Genomic DNA, 15834 nt, shown 5'->3' on the forward strand with positions numbered 1-15834 from the left:
ATCACATCTCCCTGTTTAGAGATTCTCCCGGCACAAAGCTCACATGAATGTGGAGCTCACCTCACATGTTTCTCTTCTTTGGGCTGTTTGTTGTCTAATACCTAAAAGAAAATTCTTCATGTATTATATGCAGTGTCATATTTACTTAGGGTGGGAGGTTAATTCTGATAACCAGTACTCCATCATTCTCAGACCCAGAAGGCATGTGCTCATATCTCAATAGGAACAGACTCATACATTATTCAGAGGAGTGACTTGAGTTCTGTTCATTATTTGAGGTGTACATTAATTTTAATAGAGTTCCCTGACATATGCAGGTGACCGGTCACAGAGCAGCGTTTAGCATGGGTGTTGGAGCCCTTTCCTCTCTCACAATGATCCAGTTACACAAAGCTATGGCTCAGGATTCTCTGGTTAGAGCTGGTTGCTATTTCCACTGGATGGTTTAGATTGGGGAATGACAGATTTTGATACATCTAAGAGTGGATTGACTCTGTTCTTTATCTCACCCATAAAGATTTTTATATATTGTGTTAGTTTCATAGTCCTGGTAGCCACTACCAGTTTAGGGGCTTGAAACATCATGCATTTATTCTCTTAATAGTTCTGGAAGTCAAAAGACTGAGAAGAGTTTTACAGGGCTAAAGTATTATCAGGGCTGGTTCCTTCTGGATGTTCTCTCTTACCTACTGCCTCCCACATATAAGGACCCTTCCAATTACATGGGGCAAACGAGATAATCTCCCAATCTCAAGATCCTTCATTTAAAAATATCAGCGAAGTCTCTTTTATATGTATGGTCACATATTCTTAGGTTTCAGAATTTGAACATGGACATCTTTGAGGGGGTTATTATTCAGTCTACCATACATATGAAGAGGCAAAATGAAAATCATTACATACCTTTTCAAATATAGTTTTTTCCAACTATTACATTGCTTAAAAACATACTGATCAAAAGAAAAAAAAAAACCCTGCAATTGGAGCAGCTTTAAATTAATGATATAATCCCATGGACAATTTCCATTAAATAGGTTAGAGACGTGGATGAATAAATCCTATGTTATTGCAGGAAGACTTTTCTCTCTCTGAGCTCTACCTGTTGCAATCTCAATGCATCACAGATTGAATAAAACTTTCATTTAAAATAACACTTTGAAACTGGCCTTGGAGAAAAATCTCACACCTGAGGGTGAGACGGCTGTGCATATATTTAGAATGTTCCTCTTTCTAGGAGCTCTTGGTTTCAAATTCTCTCCTCTGCACACAGCAACTTACCTTTGTGAAGTGACTTCCAACAATTTTTCTTAGGTTCTGTTCTCCTTAATATGGATGGGCCGGGCCATTCCTGATAGATTTCCATTGTGTAAAATTCTCAATAATATTCCCCTGGAGGTTCTTCTTTCCCTGCTCTGCAATATGAAACAGATGTACAGATGTTCATCAAAAACTCAGGACACTTTAACAGAGTAAACGTCACTTCTTGGGAAATAGTAAGTCAAAACATGCAGCCTTGCTCCAAACAGCTTTATGTGTGTTTCTATTTCTTTCTGAACTACTACAGAATAATATAGATAATATTACTCTTTCACTCTAGCATTTTTTAAAGATGAAGCTATTTCCCCCTCCCCCCCAAACTGGGACAGGACTTTAACGGGTAAACTATCGCCTTTGCTTGATAAGGTCTTAGGTCTGAGAAATGAACACAATGCCTTCTTCAAGGAATCTGAAACTCAAGGAGGATAAGTGAATCATACACATTTGAACAGCTAGTCCAAAAATCCAGGGTTCTAAATTAGGCTCTTAAATGCCCCAGTAGCTCAAAATTTTATTTGGTTTTATGTTACTTCCTCTGAAGAGTGTTACGCTTGACTCTTAACCTAGACCACAAAATCTTTATGGAGGAAGGATACTCTCTTCCATTCAGGGTCACGTGCATCTTCCAGCACAGGGCTGAGCAAAATAATAGCAATGCCTGATGCAGTGCAGAATGGATTCATTCAATACTTGTATCATTAAAGATGCCATTAAGAGAATGAAAAGTCAATGTGAGAAAAATAGAATAACTCTGTGTGTGCGCATGTGTATACATATGTGTGCATAATTTAATATATATAAAGTTTTCCAGAGAAGGAATATCAATTTATATCTAGCCCTATAAATAAAACTTATACTCAGCCCTGTAAAGAAAGACATACAACTCAAGGGGGAGAAAATGGAGAAGAACGCCACCTAAACAAACAAAAGGAAACGACTTATATAGACATTTTACTTTATAAATGAGGGTATCTAAATTGCCAATAAAGCTATGAAAATGCATTTAGCTTATTTAATGATTAGGCAAATGCAGACAAAACCACAATGTCAAATATCTGTGCATACCCGAGAAGAACTAAGATAATAACAATAATGAGGCAGAGGAAGAGGGGAAGAAAAAGAAGAGGGTGAGGAGGAAAAGAAGAAAAGGAAGAATAATTTTAAATAGCAAAAATTACCAAATATTAGTAAGGAAGAGTTACTATGACTCTCAAATAACAGTGGAGGGACTGTAAGTTGATAGGGCCCACTTCGGAAAACAATTATTGCAGATCAATGGCATTGCTGGCCTCGTTTATTCACCTCACCTTTTATTAATGCCCTTTGCCATCAAAAGGCAAAGTGTGAGCTCTTGCCCCTCAATTCTATGCTCATCTATCTGACTTGCTTTGGAGAGTGTTAGCACAATCGTGTAAAAGCAGCTGTGAATTTCCACTTGTGCCCTTGTGTCTTTGCCTTTGCAGTGAGAACATGACTAGACTGGGTGCTGGGGAGTAAGAAGTAAATGTAGGCATTCAGGTTACTCTCCTCCTAGCCAAGGTTAGCCTAAATCAGCCAGCAGCCAATCTGTCCCCACACGTGTGAGCCAGCTCATCCATGAACAGTAGAACACTTTAGCTGAACTGAGCCCGGTGGAACACACTCTTGAAAACTCTTCAGTGAAACACCTCCTTGTCTTCCAGGTAAAATCCATGCTCTGTAGTGCAGCTTGGATGATGCCACCTGATGCATCCCCTTCCTACCTGTTCAGTACCATTATTATTCTATCATTTTTCTCTACTTTCTTGTGTGTCCCTACTACACAAATGTGATAAACAATTATAACTTGTCAATTTTACCTTGATTTCCCTCCCTTCTGTTGTCATATATGAACCTTGGTAAAGAGTAAACCCTCGGTAAACAGGATGGGTTTAAATATTGTATCCATCATTTACACTCCCCTCACCAAGTTTCTACTTTTTAAAAAATTTGTTAAGTGGATATACTAATAGTAGTAAATCCATAGGGTGATTGAGGGTATTGAGTGCAATAACTTAGGCCTGGCCAGCACTCCACAAGTGTTGGCTATTGTTATCAATACTTTCATTTCTTCTTTTGTTCATCTTATAATCCCACATTAATTTTTCAACATTACAGACCACAGATTCTCGAAGACCCTTTGCTGACTGCGTTTGCCACATCTTTGACCCTAGGCATTTTGTCCCTGTTATACTCTGGGCGTGCAGTACAGTAGGTCTTACCAATAACATGATAATAGATTATCTGTTTGTCTCCCCTCAGAGGACTATAAGCATCTTGACAGCAGGGACTGGGCCTAGTTCACTTTTGAATCACTGGTACCTGCATCTAGTCCATGGAAGACATTCAGTGAACATGTTTCCTTTTGTGTATTTTGGAAATATCAAGGCCCAGATTTAGTAGGGAAGAGAATAAATAGTCGGAGTGGGAAAGGTTGTCAAGGATGGAGAGTTCTTGGCTCATTTAAGGTTATTTAATCAAGTCAGTGACTGCAAGGAATATGTTGCCAGCCAGCTGAGTTCTGACTAACGTAAATAGCTGGTAACCCAGGCATCCTACCAGGATCCTGGATCTAAATAGCCATGATCTAGCCAAGCCTTGGCTCATAACAAGAACAGCTGATTTGTAATGTGGTTACAAACTCACTTTCCCTCAAAAAATTCTACATAGCACTCTTCTTAAAACATGCTACCTGATTAATTATTGTGGGAAAACCTGCCACTGAGAAGGTAAAAGTTTGGCTCCAAATGAGAGGTTACCCTCATCAAAATCATGACAGAAAGTTGAAGCCCTCATTTTGATGAATCTGCCCATTTTTCTGCCTTTCTCAGAGCAACACTCTGAATGTGAGCCATACTGTGATTCTCCCATCTGGAATTTCAAAGCAGTCTCTCATTATTTTGATCACCTTTCTCTTTCAAGAAAGATTATTACAGCCAGAATTAAGAACATGGTAGTCTAATCCTTGAAGGAACTTCTTCAGTTTTAAGCTAAGTTGCCACTGTAGAGATTTGTTTCCCCTTTTTTAATTTTCTTTTCAGAATATGATAAAATTAAGAATCAATTAGAGAATACATAAAAGAGTATATATTCAAAGACACACACACACACACACACACACACAAACACACAAATCCATATAGATTAGATAGAAAGGTAGGTAGATAGATAGAAAATTTTCCCAGATTCTCAGAAAAATTATTTCTCCCATTAAGGACCATCATCACTAATCCATGCTTTAGGATTTAGACAATGACATTTCTCTTTGGATTCCTCAGGATGAACTGTCAATTACTAGTGCAAATTTTGCAACACAACTGAAATTCAGATTTTGACTGTCAGTTTGCAATTTGATTAGTGTCCTAGCTCTTTCTCATTCTTTTCTTCCCTTTTTATCTGACTTAAATGCATGACTCCCTTTCCCATGTTGCTTTAATTCAGAGGATGAAGGTAGTAACATGTAACACTTAACTTTTGTAAAATCTTTCATATGGACAGAGATAACCGAACTGCTGTTTATGTAAACATATTATCACTGCCCCTAGGAGAGTGTGCTGATTCTAAGGCAGTAAGATACCCAAGTAACAAATTCCGAATTGTTATAGTCACTGACTCATGGGCAAATTGGGTGCTTTATTCATTTGAATTTCAAACATCATTTTAGTATAAATAATGAAAATATTTAGAAAGAAAAGCCAGTTATAAAGTAAATTCAATAAATTCCCAGTCATTCCCCATTCCATGTTACGTTGTGGTTTTGTTTCACAGTGTGTGATAGTGAGGCTTCCTGGTGGTAGAAGGGCCTGATTCCAATCAGGCATCTGTGGACATGAAACTATTCCATCATGCAAGGATAAAAATACTATATGATAGGAATACAGAGTATCTGCTCAGCATGAAATAGTGCTAAAATCAAAGGTCAAAAAAACATGAGAGAGTTGGTAATAGTTGGCATGCACTGGCTAGCTGACTAAACAGAGATGGTACTGAGGGATGTTCCCAGATCCCCAACTTCAAAGGGCATTCTCTGAGAAGACCGAATGTTACCTCTGGAAAAATAAGAAAAACAACTGTTAAGGGGGAACTCCTTTATGACCAGCCATCCTGACTCTCTTCAATCTGTATGTGTTCTTTGCAATCAAATAACCTGCACTTCTTAGTATCTTGGTAACTGAGATTATGTCCCGTGACATATGGCACAGCAAGAACAGTTTGAAATTGATCTCACAACATGGTCTAATGAGTGCAAGAAATCAGATGACTAAGTTCAGGATAAAAATGTTCTCCATGACCCAAACAGGAAAGCACACACTTGCTTTCGAGAAAAGCATGAAAAGCCATGGAAAAAGATGATCTAATTATGAAAGCAAAGCCATTAATTAACTGAGAGTCTAGGGAAGAAATCCATATTGGCATGAATCAAAAATATGTCCTTTCTGGAACAACACAACATACAATGAATGGCTAACATTTTATTATACACCCAAAAGAATAAACTAACCAGGCACACTAAACTAAACAAATGATTTAAAAGAAACATGAATTGTCTAAGACGAATATTATTCTCTCTTAGACTTTTTCTGGAAAAAAGGCCAGGAGTTAAGTCGAGAGAAAACAATGTGATTTTCAAGGAGTGTAATTTGGACCGCTAAGAGAAGGTCAAATGCGTCTTCACCTCACCATCCATGACATAGGCTTACCAGTAATCCAGTTTCTGTAGGTAGAAGGCTGAACACAGGAGACCCAACCATGCTGAGTCAGAAATAGACATGGTAACCTACAACAACCATGCCTGTAACTAAGGTACGATTTTGATTTCAGGCTTAGAAATCTTAGGTAACTATTTAAGATACCAGCTATTAGAAAATAAAGGAGCATTAAATACCTGGTAATCAGAAGTATCGATTTGTCTCTATTTTCTCATTAAAATTATTGAAGTGCATGAAGTGAAAGACTTTAAATAAACAAGAACTAAATCAAACACATCAGCCATTTCTACATAAATCTACCCTTAGGTAACATTTCTGAGTCTGTACATTTGGAAAGTCTGAGACTTTTTTAAGGGATGATAATAATGTCAGTAGACAACATGTCCAAGAAGACCTGATAGAATGAAACATTCACTCTGCTGATAGACATCACTACAGTAAAACTGACCCCTAACTTTAAGAGGCATATGTATGGTTTCCAGCTCTGACTTCTAGGTCTTTCTCTTCCAGGACAAAGCAGTTCCCTCAACTTAGTGCATTATGCAATGCACTGTTACAAGCAATGGTGACTTGTGGATGTGAAGACTACTAAGGCAGAGTGGCTCCAAGTCTCATTCCTTTCTACCTAAGTGCCAACCAGAGGGCCAATTTTAAAAAATCTGTACTCCTTGTACATTGAGATCATCTTTTTGTTGCAATACTGACATCTCACAATTTGTCACTAATTACCTTCTTTTGTGTTTTTATCTGAATTTTTGCAGCATTTACAAACATTGGCAAAATCATTCAGTCAAATCCAAATCACCAGCTTTCATGTAGTTTCAATTCTCCACCCTTTCTGGGTCCTCTATCATGAACATGTTGGCTTTCAACTTAAAGGCAGCTTTAACTTCTCCCTTATCCAATCAGTTGCTAGATTTAATTCAGTTCCAAAAAAAAAAAAAAAAAAAGGTTCCCAATCAATGTTGCTTTATGTGTCTTGCATGGTGACATGAAGAAATCCTGTTTCTGAATTGAGCCTGACAGGCATATATCCCTTTCTACTCCTACCCTATGGTGACAATTGCCTAGTTGGTCTCTTTGTATATTGCTCTCTTCCCCTGTATATTGCATTTATTAGCAGGGATTTTTTTCAACCTCTCAGAGAGCTAACATTTTATTTTGCACCATGAAGAGGATATCAATATATCCTAAGACCTTAAACAAACAAACAAACAAAAAGAAATATGGTGTGTCTTAGGAGTAACTTGATTTCTTTGTTGATACCACTCTTACAACTGTAGGCTCTAAACAATTAATAATCAAGTAGCAATAATCTAGAAAGATCATCATCTTTAAATTCAATAATTTATGTAATCATATGCAATATATTTCTAGTGCTTTTAGTTAATGTGAGTGTGGTGTGTGTATGCGTGTGTGTTGAACTTGCCTCTGCCATTTACAATTCTGCAGCATATTATATGCATCACTGGCCATTTCTCATGGCATCTTCAAGCATCTCTGTTAAAAGAGCTGGAAGCAACAAACACTGGACATTGATTTGGTGAGAATAAATAAAAGCAGTCAAGGCTAAGGCCAACTTTTACAGTCCGGTGACCATTTTCATTTAGCAAAATGTGATCTTCTTGTTAGGAATAGAAATCGTTTCACATTTGCCTTGTCCTCACCTGGAGAAATGAATAAATTAGTGAACAAAATTCTCTGCTTAATCACATAGACAGTGCTCTTCCTTGCTGCAGCACTGGAGATATTGAAAATTAAAATATTTAACACTGCAGGCACTGCCCCTGTTTCTGAAACAGGTCATCTGGCTTGTGTTTATATTATTAAGTTAGTTTTCTTTTTCATATTCATTACAGAGTTCTATGTGGCTCTAAAAGCAGCGCTGATTAAATGTGGACAGTCAGCCTAGAGCATCTGTCAGATAAACAGTATTCCATTTGAAAATATAAATACTTTCTTGTTACCTCATTTAATTTCCTCTTTGCCCCTGCCCCTTGATTTAATTTATTCATAAAATCATAGATGCTAGCTCAGTGATTAGGGGTAAGATGAAAGTTTCAATTTTTTTTGTTCCAGGGAGAAGACATTACAGATGCTGGTGCTCGAATACCTGGCAAAGGTGTTAGTCTCTTCCTGAGAGTATCACCCCACCCAAGCTGCACCACATCCCTGTCTCCAAGAGCAGATTCAATGGTGCAGTAAAACACACCATGGGAATGTATCTACGAGTTAAAGACGTTTTGGAGTAAACCTCTAACTTTAAATTTCTGCTCCTTCACTTACCGCATAATCTCACGGTTACCAATACTGCACTTTTTGAAGCCCCACTTTTATCATTTACAAAGCAGTAGGGATGAGTGAGCTTACAATGAAATAAATATAATGCACGTAGTCAAGACCTGAAACAAAGCATCTGCTCAATAGATGTTCATGATTTTTTCTTCTTTTTTGATATTCCTGGGGCTATAAAAAGCTTAAGGAAATCTACCCCAGTGTTTCTGTAGACAGGTGGATTCAACAGAATCATCTGGAATGGCTTGATAAAAAGTACATTTTTTTCATTCTCTACTCCACAGATAGTGAATTAGATGCTATGTTTACTATATGCCTAAAGATCTTTCTAGGTGAGTCTTGTGGGTAGTCACAGTTGCAAACCACTATCTTATTCATCCCACCCTAAATTCCTTTGCTCAAGTCCCTTTGGCAATATTGCTCCCAAGTGTTTCTGTCACTTCTGCTTAAATACTTAAAGAACTCAAAATACCTCTTGAGGCACCTATGTCTATATATAACAGCTTTAAGAAGTGATTTCTTCTACCCAAGCAAAATTTCTCTCTAGTATCCCTCATTTGCCAATGCAAATTCAAACCTCTAGAGTCATGCAGTAAAAAAAAAAAAAAAAAAAATCAACACCTCTTTGTGTCTAATAGCCATTTATCTATTTGAAATCATAGTTGTCCCTCACATTTTCTTTCTTCTATACTCATATATTGCTCAACAAATTGCCAATCCCCATTTCCCAAATTCATGTTTATCTAATCCTTGCCAAATACATCCTACTGCTAGAGTTCCAGCTGCCTGAATATTCTCTAGGTTCTGACCACTGGCACACTTTTGGAATGTTACACTTACTTCATATAATCATATTCATTTGGCAAGAGGAGACCAAAGATGCATATAAAGGCCCATTAGAAGTTATCCGTCATCTGCTACAAAAGAATCCTCAATTGTTTTTAATCTAAGTGTTTTACATCTCCTCAACCATCTTATGAACTATTCGAAGTCAATACCATGGGTTTTATTGTGATTATCTGAGATTTTAGACTTGAGGCAGGAGTAGAGTATAGGGCATTGGGAGAATAGTTTATAGCTGAGACAACTAGGAGATCATATGCCTTAGCAAAGTTTGTTTTTTATTTTGTTTTAGTTTGTAACTAGTGTTTTTTTATTTTGTTTTCTACTACAATAACGGTTTATGACAAAAAGATTTCCTATTTAGATGGTACAGCTATCTCAAGTCAGCAGCTTCTAGGCATGTTTTGTTGACCTTTATAACCTCAGTTCTTTTTCGCTGCTGTTGTTTTAATTTAAGCCTATATTTAATAGTTAAAAAGTAGCAATTGAACTAAGGAGTCATGGATTTCCTTAAAAATTAGAAATCTTGCAATTCTGGGTCTACATTCCCACATAGCAGCAATCTAACCTCCGTTTAAATTGGGACTGTATTTCCTGACTGGCTTCTGCAGACACTTAAGTTTGCCAAGCCCCTATGGAATAGTATTGCAAAATTTTACAAGCACTTTCATATCTGCTATTTAACATAAAATTTAGGTCAATCCTATGAAATAAAAAAGGAATGGCATAATCATATATATATATGTATTTTTGATGTGTATAAAGTTATACCTAAATCAACATGTGCCAGCAAAGGGTGAGGAGAATGTAATAATTTAGCATTACTGGAGTAAAATTTCCTGGTTTAAAAATCCCCATTTTGCCACTTACTAGCTATTAACATAGGTGAGTCATTTTATTTGATGTTTTTGAGAGTTGATGTCTTCTGTCTATAAAATAAATATAATACCCAACTGAGAGCATTTCAGGAAAGATTAAATTAGGTAATTAATAAAACTGTTAGCATAGATCCTGGTATGTGGCAAGTACTTAACAAATATTTGCCACTGACATTCTTAATACTTGGGCACTAGAACCTAGACCCCCAACATCTAATGTGGGGTTCCTCCCATTGCATAAAACTTACACTCACTCTGTGCCATGTGACTTCTTAATTCCCAGTTTCTGAAGTTTCTCAAAGTGAATGTCTTACCAGACTGCTGACGAGGCTTGACTCATAACCAAACACTAGTCTTCCCACTGAATTGTACCAAGATCCTGCCCCAACCCAAGCTCTCTGTCCCAAATCTTCTTATATGGATACTAGGAAGATCACTCCATAATCGGTGACTCAGTCACATCTCAGCTTGGATCATCATTATGACTTACATGCCCCATCTTTTAAGGAATTTTCTAAATAAATCAATAACTGGTTTGGATTACTGCTGATGTTATTTTCAAACTCTGATTAATTCTTGAATAAATGATTGAACACCTGAGTGGGCGTTCTTAGAGGCTTTGCTACAACTGAAGCATCAAGCTGGAAAATTTATTTGTTCCAAAAATCTGGGCCATTCACCTGTCCCAGTCTCAGGCATAGTTTATGCAGACTGGATAATTTCATCAACAATCTTACTCTTTTCTCAGTTTTGATCTTGTGTCATATTTGGGGGCTGTGTGGTCATAGAAAATTCAAGCTGGAGTAGCAAGGATTAGGCATTTTTGAGGCATTGCTTTTTCATACTTTCAAATAGAAGAGGTTTAAGGATCTATGAAAGCATCTTTCAGAGTTTGGTATTTGACTAACCTTCCTTAGAATCACAAAGATACATTTATGAATTCTCCCAAAATCAACTGAATCATATCTCTTGATTTGGGGCCCAGGAATCTGACATTTTAACAAGTGCTACAAACCAAAATTTCATATGTATTAAGAAATCAAGGGGGAGATACAAGTGAGAACTTGAGAAATGGCTGTAGTGATGGGAAGGATTAGATTAACTCCAGCAACTGGTACATAAGAAATTTAGAGTATTATTCCTATCCTCTTGATATAAGTTGTTGACCAAGCTCTTAGGCATATAAAATACTTGGAAATATGAAACAGGATAAGAATGATTAAATATTAACATGAGTAATTCAGACAAGTACTCAAAGGGTTTCAAGGATAGGTGAGACAAGGGTAGAACCAAATTATCTGAGAAGAGTAATTTGATAAGATTTAAAATATACATAAATGTGTGGCTGAGGAGAGTTTTCTGTCTGACGGGAAGGTAAATATTGGTAAATGCGAGGAAGTGGTAATAAATATAGTATATAGGGTTAATGAAAAATTAGATGGACAAATTGAGGACAAAGACTTCACAAAGTCTTTGAAGAAGCAGCATAGCAAGATCTGAGGCACAGGATTTCAAAGCTTCACTGCAGTGTCCTAGATCAAATGAAATTACTGGATCCATACTAGAATGCATCTATTTAATTCTAGAACATCAGGAACTTAGCATTTAACTCTCAGAGTCTCTGTCATCTCACCTCAGACTCAGCTGGAAATGTTTAGATTAATTTCTATAAGGAGATGACAACTGAGCAAAGACAGAACATGCCATTTGAGACAGCAACCAAAATCCTTAGAAATTCAGCAAAAAGTTAGAATAAAGGGGAAAAAATACAAAGAAACATATTGAAGTTCAGAGACTTGTCTACTTCACCTTGTATCTCCAGTTGGGTCTCCCTGGGCTACAACCCAACTACAGAAAGCCAAATGGAACCTCTTTGGTTATCTGTATGTGCAGCAGGAGCAAATATACAACTTAGTTTTGCACACTGTTGTAGCTAAATGGGAACAGGCAGCCTCACACATTTTAAGTTAGTCTAAAACATAATCACATTCTTTCTCAGGGCCATGGATTGCATTTAATAATTCTTAAACTATAGCTCAGTTCACTTAGAAAACCCACAGAAGATTAAACACTTGTTCTATATTTTTAATTGTACAAGGAAGAAAAAAAGAATATTCTCTTTCCAATCCTCAGCCAAATGATCTCATCCTTCATATCACAACAGGCTCTGGGATTACATCAGGTGTTGAGACAGTGCATGACACACATGTGAACTGCCAGATGGAAGTAATAAGGAATATGTTGAGAGTCCTTACTGAACATGCCAGAAGTAATGGGAAGCTTTTGTCATGTTGGAAGAAATACTTGTGCCTATGTCTATGCTCTGTCTACATCTTGTAGCAAGGCCAAGATCCCATCCCACCTCTAGTGTAAGGATAACATCCGCATTTCTCCTAGATGCTGATCTGTGTATCACGTCATCACCTGACTACGCATACTCCATACCAAAGCTGAACGTTGCTCATGCTGGCCATAGTGCATACCTGCATTATTTTTTAAGTTTTACTACTGGGTTCTCAAATCAAACCTGTTAAGTGACCCTACATCTAGCTTCAGAAATGGGCATGTGAAGTAGGCTTAAGGCAATCAGCACAGTGCAACCCTTTAGACACAAACAATTGTTCAAGGCTTGTAAAGGAACTCAAATGTAGGCAATCAGAGCTCATCTCAAAGCTTGGTTGAACACACCAGAAGACTTGATTTTACTTTCTCTTGGATTTAATTCATAGTGATTATAGCTCAGATCTGCCACTGTAGGCTTATAATGTGTCAGGGTAAAAACCTCCGAGAATGAGACCAACACAAAGGTAGACCTCTGATACAAAAAGTACACTAATGGCATCATCTAATCCCCAAATCAAGTCATGTCAGAAGCCAATATAACCCTATACTTGTCCATTTTCTAGCTTATGAATAAAAATGTTACTTTATGCTTAGCCAATTTTAACAGTTTTATTGAGGTATAATTGATATACAAAAAGTTCACATATCTAATGTGTACAGTCTGATGATTTTGGACACATACAAACACCCTGATACCATCACTATAATCAAGGTAATAGATATATTCAGCACCTCCTAAAGTTTCCTTGTGTCCCTTTGTTTTGTTTGTTTATTTTTTTGGTAAGAACTCTTACCATAATATCTATCCTTTTAACAAAATTTAAAGTGCACATCACCTATATTGTTAACATAGGAACTGTTGTAAGCAGCTCTCTAGAACTTACTCATCTAACTCAAACTCTAAATCCACTGAACAACTCCCCCTTTCTCCCATCCACCCCAGAACCCTGGTAACTACTACTGTATTCTCTTCTTCTGTGAATTTGACTATTTTAAATTTCTCATATAAGTAGAATGATATAGTTTTGTCTTTCTATAACTGGTTTATTTCACTTAGCATAATGCCCTTCAGGTTCATCCACATTGTCTCAAATGGCAGGATTAAGGCTGAGCAATATTCCATTGCATGTATTCTACAATTTCTTAATCTGTCAATGGATTCTGGGGTTTTATCCGTATCTTAGCCACTGAGAATAATATTGCAATAAAGATAAAATCCAGATATCTCTTCAAGACCTTGATTTCAGTTCTTTTGGATAATACCCAGGAGTGGAATTTCTGTATCATATGGTAGTTATTACCTCACACCTGTTAGAATGGTTATTATCAAAAAAGAGAGGGAGGGAGAGAGAAAGAGACAAGAGTTGGTGAAAATGTGGAGAAATTAAAACTCTTGTACTCTTTTAATGCAAATGTAAAATAGTGCAGAGGCTACTGATAACAGTATGGAAGTGTCAGAAAAAACTCATTTTTCTTGTCATTGACTACAATAGACTCAATTGATATTTTGAGGTTGTTATGAATCAAAAGCATTTCCTATCCTGCTTTTTATCAATTATTTCAAAATTACAACATCTTTGAAATTTATATTCTATATGCAATAGTTTGTTTCATTTTAGCACAATGCTTTTTTAAATCTCCCTTGGATCCTCTGCTTGACCATGGACCAACACTTAAAAACCAACACTTAAAAACTTGAAGCCCCCACTTAAAGAGCCTCCCAGTTTAACTCCATTATACATCAGATCTTTTTAAAATTTGATAACCACCCACTACTGCCTCAGCTTTGTAACTCCGCTTTCTGTATCCTAGGTTTCCTTAAGCAAGTAACCTCCTGTTAGACTTTTTGCATCCCTGATCTTTGGATGCTGATTCTCCTTATCATTCAGCCATCATTTTACCCTGTAAAATTAAATATATAAAACTCATTTCCTAAATCCTCAGTGCTACCTAAAAATCATAATAATTATACTTCAGATTGATTTTTTTTTTTTTTTGTCATATCAAGCTATGTCAGATCAGGCTTTATAACTGTGAACCCAGTGGCCAGGGCCAAAGGCTAGGATACCAGACAAGGATACAAATAAATGCTCACAACAATAATATTCTTTTCTTTCCTCCAGTGAAATGAGATTACAATATGACAACATGAGGCCCACATCTATAATAATGTGTTAAATCCAGAATAAAGATTAACTTCTCCAATTAAAAGAGTAGAGAGGGTAGGTTTAGAACTCCTGATATCTTTATCTGGCTCCTTGATAATATTATTATGGAGAGAAAGATGAAGAAAAGATTTTAAGAGCAGACTCTTAGAAAGCATAATCCTACTGGAATAACTAGTCCAAGGTCCACACACAGTTTCCTCATCTGTAAAGTGGGAGAAAACTCATATGTGAGGAATCAATGAGGTAGATCAAATGTGGGACAGAGAGAGGCAACGAGAAGAATAATTAATTCAGAGGTTTAAGAGTGAGACACTTCTGGGTTTGAAATATATCTGTTATTATATCACTTGGACAAACTACTTAAATTGAGCCTCAATTTCCATATCTATGAAATAAGTCAAGTTCTAGGCTTGGAGGACTCCTAGAGAAGGTCCCCACCCTCTCCTGCAGTGGTCCTCTGATGTGCATGCCTGGACTCTGGGACCCTTTTTCACTTTATTTCATTTTGCATTTTATTTGTTTAGGATTCTTCACAGCTACTCATCCATTGAAGGTTATCCTTCTATATTCAAGAATGCTTATGGATTTTTCTGAATATCCTTTCTAGCATTTCAAAAGCTTTGGAGTAAATGAAAGAGGCTGTATTTTATGCTTGGCTCTCTGTATTCAATCAATTCCGAACATATGCTTCAAATGGACATTTATCCTCAATTCATATCCTTTCCTGAGAATGTGGTTTCATTTCTTGGAAGGATTTTCCTTTAATTTCACATAAACATATCCTTTAAAAATTCTGCATTGTTTTCTACAGCTGCCCCCTCCTTCTGCTAGAAAGAGTCTCTCATCGATATCCTGACTAACCAGCTCCTTTAGAATGAGCTTGTTAAAGATATTGAGACAGATTCTGATTCTACTTCTGGTATTTCCAGAGTACAGAACAGGCTGATATTATCATGTGTTCATGACTTACTGCTCCAAGTTCACCACCAGTAAAATCTGCACATAGTTAATAAACTGGAAAACAAGAATGAATTAGGGTTGGTCTCCCTTAAGACAAGTCTCAGTTTTGGTAGAGTCAAGCTTCCCTTTCTTGTGAGATGATTAAAGATTGGCAACCAGTCACCCATCAGCTTAAGCTGTCTCAGTCACTCTGCAGTAGAGCTGAGCTCTGCCATAACTACTGCCAAGCATGAAAAACCCAAATCAGCTCAGGATCAAGCTACTAAACATGCAAGCAAACATAGTAGCACCCAGATATAACAG

At 36.9% G+C, this 15834-nt stretch overlaps 1 long non-coding RNA gene across 1 annotated transcript in view; it reads right to left on the reverse strand.

Annotated features, from left to right (window-relative positions):
* Positions 1–1337: 1337 nt before the first annotated feature.
* The window catches only part of LOC116155903 (uncharacterized), a 36187-nt gene continuing 21690 nt past the window's right edge, over positions 1338–15834 (reverse strand). The window contains exon 3 of the long non-coding RNA XR_004139806.2: positions 1338–1412. This is a non-coding gene — a long non-coding RNA (uncharacterized LOC116155903). The remainder of the gene's footprint in view (positions 1413–15834) is intronic.

The sequence above is a fragment of the Camelus dromedarius genome, chromosome 8 (genome assembly GCF_036321535.1).
Source record: "Camelus dromedarius isolate mCamDro1 chromosome 8, mCamDro1.pat, whole genome shotgun sequence".
In the NCBI taxonomy this organism is placed as follows: domain Eukaryota; kingdom Metazoa; phylum Chordata; class Mammalia; order Artiodactyla; family Camelidae; genus Camelus; species Camelus dromedarius.